This window comes from Halichoerus grypus, chromosome 9 (assembly GCF_964656455.1).
Source record: "Halichoerus grypus chromosome 9, mHalGry1.hap1.1, whole genome shotgun sequence".
Lineage (NCBI taxonomy): Eukaryota > Metazoa > Chordata > Mammalia > Carnivora > Phocidae > Halichoerus > Halichoerus grypus.
Genome location: NC_135720.1, coordinates 37,724,240 through 37,734,275, shown reverse-complemented (window position 1 = coordinate 37,734,275; position 10,036 = coordinate 37,724,240). Strand labels below are relative to the sequence as shown.

Here is a 10,036-nt window from a genome sequence, read left to right as displayed (position 1 = left end):
TTTATTTCCTTTATCTTCCCTGACCTGGAACAATAGTGTGGTTAATTTATCATTGTTTTGGAGGATGTTATTTCTTTATTGGGTATTAAGAGATATTATCCTGTATGTTATGAGTTTATGAAATTCCTGCAGTGAACCTGTGATAAATAAATAGCTGGCACAGACAAACTCAAGTCTGAGGATTAATTTACCTCCCCCCAAAAACAGTAGTCAACCAAGTCAATGTTATGTTGGATAGGATTGAGATTTGATTACTGGATTTAGCAAATTCAGTGTCATTCGTGGTGGTGACAAGAGCAGTTTCAATGTAGAGGGGCAAGCAGAAACCTAACTGGAGATCATTCCAGAGAAAACAGGAGAGAGTATTGCGACTCATTTCAAATAGAGTGGGGCTACTAGAGAAGAGGTGTTTTTACTGTTGTTGTTTTTTGTTTTGTTTTGTTTTTAAGAAAGAAGATATTATAGTATGTTTATTTACTGATAGAGGTAATCTAGTAGTGAGTGAAAAATTCATGATGTAAGAGACAAAGAGATAAATGCTGGAATGATGGCCTTGAGCAGATAAAAGAGGATGCAATCCAGTGTACAAGTTGAAAGATTAATTTTAGGAATATGGAGAATTCATCCATAGTACCGGAGGAAAGAAAATACATAGTGACTAATTACTGGCAGATGTGGTCGCAGGACATTGTAGGGTTCTATTCTGATCGCTTCTGTTTTCTCACTGAAATAGGAAGCAAAGTCTGGACTAGGTTATGCTGTGGTAACAAGCAGCCTCTGTATTGCAGCAGTTTATCACATCAAAGGCTTGTTTCTCCCTTGCTAAACGTCTACTGCTGGTGAGCCCAGGGATGCCGCTGTAACTCACCAGGAAGCTAGGGGGCGCTCTGTGCTCCTCTATGGCTGAGACGGGGGGGGGGGGCGGGGGGGGGAGGAGTGGCATCTGCCTCCTAAAGCCTGTCCTTGGAAGTGATATACCACCCTTCTACATATCATTGGCCAAAAGAAGCACTATCACCGTATCTAACTTTAGAGTGGGGCTATGGAGTGCAATCTTAACCACGCTTCCAGAAGGAAAGGAAACCACGGTATTTGTGAATGGAGAAGGAGGCATTGGATGGTTATAGAGAAGGTATAAAATAATTGTTTTGGAGAGTGGGACAACAGGAGAAAATATGACTAAGCACCAAATGAATGCCAAGGACAGTGGGGAATGTATTAAAAATGGTTAAGATGATGGACTAGAAGCTATTTTTATGGTGTTAGGTGGTGCTAAATGAAGGAAGGATCAGAGACCAAGTAGTCAAGTCCCCTGGAGGAAAACAAAAACCAACAATCCAGTGGAATAAGAGAGATGAGGACGTTTGATTTGCAGAAGGATATAACGAGGAACATTCTAGAGATGGGACTGCAAGCCAGATGGTGACTGTGTGGTGGTGCAACCTGTAGTGTTTCTTTCTGAGTGGCCTTGTCCCCTTCTTTTGCCAATGGTGCCTTGATTTCCTCATTTATGCAAGCTTTATTTAGTCTTCACGGGTAGCTCTACTTGTATTTGCAACTTGCTTTACAAAATACACGTGAGTTCTCTTTCCTTTGTGTAGTGAGCTGCAAAGAATTTCTCCAGTGGCCTAAATTATCAGGAGTTAGAAGACATTAAGTCAATGAGAAATTATGAATTGTGTAGATGTAGTTTCTGAGAGTCCCAATTGAGATGATAATGATTTTTGAAGGGATTTTATTATCCAATAATAAGTTGTTAGGACAATTCAAAAAATACTGTCAACTGTTGCTTTTCTAAACTCCAAAGATGGATCAGGACTTGTAACAGGGCTTATTCCTTGCTTGTCATCAAAAATACCAAGAAAGTGACTATACAGTACATTGAATAATGGCCTCCCAAGGTTGTCTGTTTGCTAATCTCCAGAGCCTGTGAATATGTTGTATTACGAGGCAAAGGGGATTGCAGCAGATGGAATTCAGTTTTCTAATCAGCTAGATTTAAAATAGGGAGATTGTATTAGATTATCTAAATGGGCCAAATGTAATCACCAGGGTCCGTGAATGTGGAAGAGGGAGACATAAGATTAAGTATGAGAGTGATGCCATATGAGAAAGATTCAACTGGCCATTGCTGGCTTAGAAGATGGAGAGAGGTCATGAGCCAAGGAACATGGGCAATCTCTACAAGGTAGAAGACGCAAGACAATTAGGTTTTCCTCTCAAACCTCCAGAAAAGAATGCAGCCTAGCCAACACCTTTATGTTAGCCCCGTGAGACCTGCTTTGGACTTCTGACCTCCAGAGCTGTTAGATAATACATTTGTGTTGGATCAAGAGTGTTCGAAGTTTGTGGTAATGTGTTATAGCAGCAATAGGAAACTAATAGAGTAACTAATCATACTGGATGACCTTGACCCCTTTTTACCAATTACGCTTTTGCACTTTTTTTTTTTTTCCTGAAGAAGGGAAATTGGCAAGGCTGTTTACACTCTACCAAGCTAATGGCTTATTTCAAGGACCTGCTGGCCAATCAGTACCATTGGGGGAAATAGGAATCAATTTGTCTCTGCAGAAGGGTTGCCCATTTTAAGCAATGGGCAAGGAAAGCTCTTCGGCACCATTTACTCCAGTCCATTAGAAGAAAAGATGAAATTAGTAGGCTCTTGCCAGAGGGACTCTTCCCTTGGGCTCACTATGCACTTCAGGTGAATCTGTGACTATCCTGAAGTTGTCTACAAATTGGGTTACTTCTGAGGATTTTCCTGTTGATCAGATCCTTAAAGAGATCTGAGACCAGAATGAGAAGGTTGCTTTGGTGAGCAGCAGTATTTGATGCGGTGCAGTACGGGATGCTTGGGTCTTGGTGTCAGAGTAAAAAAAAAGCTGCAGTGGGTCGTGCCTCTGCCAGCGACCTGTATTTTCACAGAGCTCACCTCATCTTAATCCTCCCAACCTCCCTCCGAGATAATAATCCCGCATTTCAGATAAGAAAACCGTTTTGCCCAGAAGCTGAAGAACTGGCCTAATTGTTTTGTAGCCAGGAAACCGTGGTGACAGAATTGTAGCTCTGGACTGTCTGCTTCCAGATCTTTCTTCCCGGGACATCCTGCTGCTCCCTAGCCAGCTGGCTATTAGTACCTGCTTCCTATCGTTGTGAACAGTAAATGAGATTCTATGCATGGAATAGAGTTTGTGGGGGCGCCCGGGTGGCTCAGTTGGTTAAGCATCTGCGTTCGGCTCAGGTCATGATCCCGGGGTCCTGAGATTGAGTCCCTCGTTGGAGTCCCTGCTCAGCAGAGAGCTTGCTTCTCCTTCTCCCCCCTCCCTCTGCCTCTCCCCCTGCTTGTGCTCGCTCAGGTGTTTGCTTTCTCTCTCTCTGTCAAATAAATAAAAAAAAAAATCTTAAAAAAAAAGAAAGAAATCAAGTTTGTAAACTGTTATTTAGGTAAAGAATTGGGGAAGAGAATACATAGCAATGGATCAATTGAGAAAATTTGCCCTGAAAACAACCATAAGTATGCTTTAGGAACTGACTGAAAAGAGTAGAGACACCAAAATCCAAGTTCTTTTTTTCCCCCTTGAGATATTCAAGGAAGACATACTGCTTCTGCCTGCTGTATCTTTACAGGTTAAAAAAAGTTAATAGTTGATCTATTATCAGTGGTTCTCAACCTCGGGGTGAATTTGCCCCAAGGGAACACTTGGCAATGTTTGGAGACATTTTTGGTTGTCATAAAGTGGGGGTCGCGTCTAGTGGGCAGAGGCCAGGACTGCTGCTAAAATTCCTCCAAGCACGCGACAGCCTCTCACAACAAAGAACTGTCTGGCACAAAATGTCACCAGTGCTGAAGTGAAGAAGCCACAATGGCCTAAAAGAAAATGCTGACAATCACATCCCTTATATCGTTGATGAATTATAACTGGTGTTATGTTTATATTAAAACGAGTAAGTAAATAAACAAGTTTCACAGGTAACCCCTCTTGTTTTAAGTGGCATAGCAGAGCTCCTGAGCTTGGCCCTGACAGAGACTCTGGACAGATATGGGGAGTTAGAGGAAGGTTTTGATCATTTAGGTAACCAGGCGAAAGCAGAGCAACTCAGCTCACAGATTATTAATGTGGAAGAGTAAGTCTGGGAGGGAAGGAACGTTACAAAAGGAATGTTTATTCAAGACAAAGAGATTGGGTTTTGTTGTATTTTGCCCCTTGTCTTGCCTGTGGCATCTGGATTACAGAGCGGGAGATTTCTACATGTATAAAGACAACATTTCCGTTTTGTTTTGTTTTACATTATCTGAGTAAATAATTCCTTACATCAGTTTTCTGGTAAGCCCTCAAATCTTTCTCCACAGATGTCCATCTTCAGTGACTAAATATTTTCATAATTGTACAGGAATCTTTAGCGGCTCTATCATCCTGTCCTTATCCTATGGAACAGGCTCCAACTTAACAACTCTTTAACTTAAGAAGTACATATCTGAGCTCATGGAGTATTTCTCAGTTAGTTTTATCATGATGGGGATACTAGACAGAAAGATTCTTAGGGGTAGACACTGTCTGATCCATCTCTTACCCTCAGAACCTAAAACCTAGCATGACATCCCGCTAGACATGGTGATGAGGAAACGGTGGTGGGAGGGGGTGTAGAAGGGAGACCCATTCAGGGCTAGAATCACCTTGCCCAAAGGTGTTGGTAGAGTAACAAAATCAGGATCTTAAAATGTTAATTTGATGAACAAAACCAATCTCCTTGGGAGATGGGTCCCAACGTCTACCAGATAGAGATGCCGTTGGTCCAAGGGCTCCAACTTTTGCATAAAGCCAGAGTATTCAGGCTTTGAAGACACCTGTGCCCCTCTTCTGGGGCTCCCAGGTGAGGCGGGGGTGGCAGGGAGCTGGGGGGCAAGCTGTCCGGCTGCCGGGAGGTCCTTCCTGTCTCCGAGACCACGGCCCGTTGACCACCAGAGCCCTGGCAGCAGCCACATCTGTTCTGCTCTTTCTGTGGCTTCCTCTTCTCTCTTCAGACAAGCGTGGGAACCGCCTATCGAACAGGAGAGGCAGTGGGCCTGGACGTGCCTTCAGCTGTTTCCAGTTGCCTCCCAGGCCCCCTCTCCCCCAATAAACGGCACGTCGTAGAAGGTGTTTTACAGTTCCACTTGTTAATAGAACCAGAGGGCTCCGTAGCAAAACCTAACACAGGGTAAAACACAAAATCACGTAATAGGAGTTAGAGAAACAGAAGGTCATCTCTAAAAGGAGTTGGACCGTCGAATTTTTAAAGTGCCTTCTAATTCTAAAATTCTAAGCTATGAAACAACATTTCCTCAAGGTTGAAGGATATGCTGCTTTGTACACGGGCTATTTCATTAGCGGAATTAGCTTGTCTTCATAGATTGTACTATAAACAAGTGAATGAATGAAAAAGGGATAATTGAATCTGCTCTTTGCCTCTGTCCCAGGGATTCAGGACTGAATGTCTGCAGAGCACTGTAGGACTCCTCACTATCATTATATTTGAAAGATAATGATCGTGGATAAGTGGTTGCAGGCGGCACTATCAGATAAAATATTTTTCTTTAGACTTTCATTAATGATGAACATTTTCTTCTTTTGAGGTGAGAAAAACAATTCTGAATGGAGAACAAGGTCTCAGTTTAACTTGCAAATATCAAAAAATTCACCCATCTTTTGTTACTTTGTGATTAATGTCAGTTAATTGCTGACAAGTTGCTATTGAGCTGATTTATGAGCTCAACAAGCAAAATAGTCAAGTGTAGTTGAATAGATCCGTGGCTACTGTTCACCGCCTTATTCAGGGTGGGTGAGAGGAGAGAAAGGTGTGGGCGCAAGCAGTGCGTTCCCACCTTCTCAGTAAAGACAAGAAGGAATAAAGACTTCTTGGAGCCTCTTCCGCAATTATTTCTCTCCTGTTTACATCATTGCCGCCTGTAGTATTAGAAAATGACCACTAGGTGGCACCATCTCATCAGTGTTCTTTTTCATCAGCAGAAGGAAGTCTGCCGGGCCTTTCGGGATCATGAAATACAATTACAGTTATGTGTTTGCTGATTTTGACTTAGAGAAAGCTTTCTGCTCTCTCCACACTTCCCTGGATTTGTCTATCTTTCTTCTTTCCTGTGTTTTTCTTTGGTTCTTGGGAATCTGAGTCAATACCTAGGGATAGGTACGGAGTTGATGGCCACCATGGTGCTAATAATCATAACAGAAAACTTAAAAGTAGAGAAACACTGATAGTGACCTTTTATTGAAGGCTTATTATGTGTTAAGGGCTTTCCGGTATTATTTACAAGACTCACAGCAACTCTGTAGGCTTGTCTTCATCTTATGAACAAAGAAATAAGGTTCAGAGAACTGAAGCAACTTTCCCTAGGATACCCAACGAGGAGGTAAAGAGGCCCAGCATGAATCCCAGTTTATGTAATGTCAGGGCATTACTGATCTTTGGATCATTCACAGAACTTGAATATTGGAAATAGAAAAAAAAACAGGAGTCCAGCCTTTGTGAAGTTCATAATCTAGAAGAGGATATAGGGTAAAAATAAAGGGGGGGAAAGAGTAAAATTAAAGGAAATAGAGCAAATTATCTGTAACACAATATATTTATTATATATATATATATACATTTATAAGACATTTTTTATAAGGTCTTATAATGACATTTATAAGACCATAAATTTATAAAGGGTATGAGATTATCAGGAACACTTACCAGGTGTCAGAGTCAAGAAGACAACCTGAAATCGATTCTTCTCTTAGAGTAGAATATTACTGTAGGGGAGAGTTCTGAAGACAGAGTGGTAAGGGCAGGATAAAGAGCAGTTATTCTTGGGTTTAACTCTCAGACTCATGAATCCTTATTGTTAATGGTGTTTTTGTTTTTGTTTTTTTGTTTTTTCCGTGACACTCGAATTTGCTCTATGTCTTCAGAGGTGATGTCTCAGCTAGAGCTCTATATATAGGTGAAGGAGACCTAAGTAAAATGTTTTGAGGGTTAAAAAAACCAAATATTCCAGGTTATTTATCCCATAGAACCATGAGAACAGCAAGAGCCAGGAATCTCATAATACAAAACTAAGTGAATGTTTATTTGCTGGGGGCTGGGACTTCCCACCTGGTACCTTGCATGTATCATTGAATTTAATCTTAACACAACCCCATAAGATGTGCTTTAAATTAGTATTCCCTCAGGATGTCAAGCTTAGGCAGGTTGTGTAATTCACCAGAAAGCACACAGCTAGCAAGTGGTGAAGCTGGGATTCCATCCAAATTGGCAGATCAAAGAACCCAGATTTTAACCTTTAAATACAGTGCTTCCATTTAACATGCTACATGGCAGTGAGCAAATGGTCTAGCCGTGGTAATCCTAACTTAAATTTGATTTATAAGTTTCAGAGAACTTTCAAGTATGTTATTAGATTTGAGGCTAGCAACAATCCAACGAGAAAGACCATTCAGATTTTCTTACCATGTCTTTCCCTCCCCCTTCCCTTCCTGCCCCTGCTGATGGACACACATGCCCCGACCAGAGAGTTTAGTAACCTGGGTTAAGTCACAGGGCTACTAAGTGGCAGTCGCTGGACTCGAACCCGAAGTTCTCATCTTTAGACCATTGCCTTTCTCCTGCAATAGCAGCACCCCTTTATAGTAAATAATACATTATTAGGTTAAAGTTCTGCCATTGGCATTCAGAATACACTATCTCCAAGAACTTCTGCTAAAAGTCAAACATGCTATTTAGGAAAAACGGTATGAACATCAAATAATACATAAAGGTATATATTTTAAACCATTTAAAACTCCCTACAAAGGACGAAGAATCTAAAATGCGTTTTCAAATATTTTACATAAATGATTTGAGAGACATATGCAGTGATTCATTTAACTATTTAGAATCAACATCTGTGTTTTTTGTGTGTCATAGAGAGATTTGTACTTTATTAAGACAAACAGAGCACAACAGAGGCATAAAGATAAGAACTCTGTTCAGATACAGCCTAAGAGATCGCTGTGAATGTTTATACAGTCTCCGTCTCTCCAGGACCCTCTAAGACACAAAGTTCTGTGAACCCCAGTGGGGAGAGAATGGCCCAAAGGAAAGGGCCCGAGGGTAGTCGTCGATGGGTGTGGAGTGAACCGGGGAAGGATATGACGTAGTCCCTGCACCACTCTGGACGCCGGCTCCTCGCCTCTAACAGGAGGACCTCTAAGGACCAGAAGACCTCTAAGATCCCTATAACGCTAAAGAATATTTCTTAATCCGAATAACATTTGGAGATTTGTTTTATTCAGCAGAAGATCCAGAATTTTTAAGAATGGTCCAGACTGAGTAGATTACTAATTTTCTATTACTCTTTATTATTTTTCATTTATTTTTTTATGGAGATCTTTTCTTTATTGAGAAACTAAAGACCTGGGTACATCAAATAAAACCAATTTCTGGGGGTGGGGGGGGGAATCAAAACCCACAATAGAAAAAAGAATTTAACACTGGACCATAGCAGAACCAAGAGAATATATTCTTTTAATCAAAGAATTCCAGGCACTTCATAAAACTGTGGAGCGCTTCAAGAATCTGCATGTCATCCTTGCGCGGGGACGATGCTAATCTTCTCTGTATCGCTCCAATTTTGGTATATGTGCTGCCCAAGCGAGCACCCATTACCCTTCTTGAAAAGTGAATTCATAGTTGGTAAAAAAAACATATCGACACAGAAAACTCAGGTTTTATTTTCAGAGCACCCACCTCCCGTGTGCTTCCACTAACAGAGGCAGGATGGATGAACAGTGTCAGGTACTTTGCCATTGTTGGTAGAAAAAATAATCGACTGCTGTGCAAAAAAGAAATGCTAGTGAACCCACGGGGTCACTGTGCTGGCTGGCTCCCGGGACTCGGGCTCACCGAGCGGCCACGCTGGTTACTGGTGAGAGGTGGCGCTCTTCACCAGAAGATCTCCGCAGCAAGCTGCTGCTGGGGCCAGAGGCTTGCCACTTTATTGCATCCCTCTAATGGGCTGCAGATGTTCTGTATAAATGAATGTGGAATGCATGGATATCCAAAAAGTGATTATCAAGGCACCACATTCCCTTGGATGGCAAACTTCATTCAGCATTAGAAGAAGGAAAAGGGTAAAAAGAAGAAGAAGGAGGGCGAGAGTGGGGGAAGGGAGAGAAATCTCTAAAAACTTCCAACGCTTCCAGAAATGTTTGTGTTCTCTTGTGGGCCAGCCTTAAGCTAATTTGAAAAAGTTGGGTTTTGAATTAGTGTCACAAAGAGGTGAGGTTGGCTTAGCTTTTGATTCTGCAGGTAGAAGCGATTGGGTTTTTAGGACCTATAAGCCACAGCTTTGGGCTTCTAGGTATCAGCATTCATATGGTGCTCTAGAGAAGAAAACCAAAGGCTTGGAGACTTTCAAAGGTACAAATGGTATTCTTAGTTAAAAAAAAAAATCTGGAGTATTGTAAACAGAAATTAAAAACTTAGGATTTAATAAACGGTGGTTCAAATTTAACACAGAACTCCCAGAAAACAAGGCATACGGATTTGGTCCTCTGGTTTGAACTGATGATATGACAGGATGCATCTTTTTATGCCATTCAAGTAATTAATCTCTTGGTGGTCATGAAATAAGGGTTGGAATTTTTCCTTGGCCTTAGAGCCAAGTTGGCTGCCACTCTGTTAGCCTCCCAGGCCTGGTCAAGTATCTAGCCTATCTACCAGTATCCCTGGTTTATGCTTGAATTCCTCCAAAGACAGAGAACTCACTGTCTCTCATGATGACCTACCATGGACAGTGCTTCTTATTAGATTATTCTACTTATATTAATATGAAATTTGCTAACCTGAAGTTATTTTTTTAATTCATAAAACAAAACAATACTTTAAAGAGCATTTTGAGCATCTTCCACATGTCAGACCCTGGTAGGCCTTAGGAATAAAAGGATGAGAATATTATATATAGTTTATTTGATTTTGTGGGATTTATAGTCCAATTTGATGGATCTCAATATTTTCCATC

The 10,036-nt window shown here is 41.3% G+C and overlaps 1 non-coding gene across 1 annotated transcript; it reads right to left on the bottom strand.

Moving 5' to 3' along the window:
* Positions 1-8,568: 8,568 nt before the first annotated feature.
* LOC118545992 (U6 spliceosomal RNA) lies at positions 8,569-8,675 on the bottom strand. Its single transcript, XR_004922353.1, has one exon. It is a non-coding gene; the product is annotated as a U6 spliceosomal RNA (small nuclear RNA).
* Positions 8,676-10,036: the final 1,361 nt, after the last annotated feature.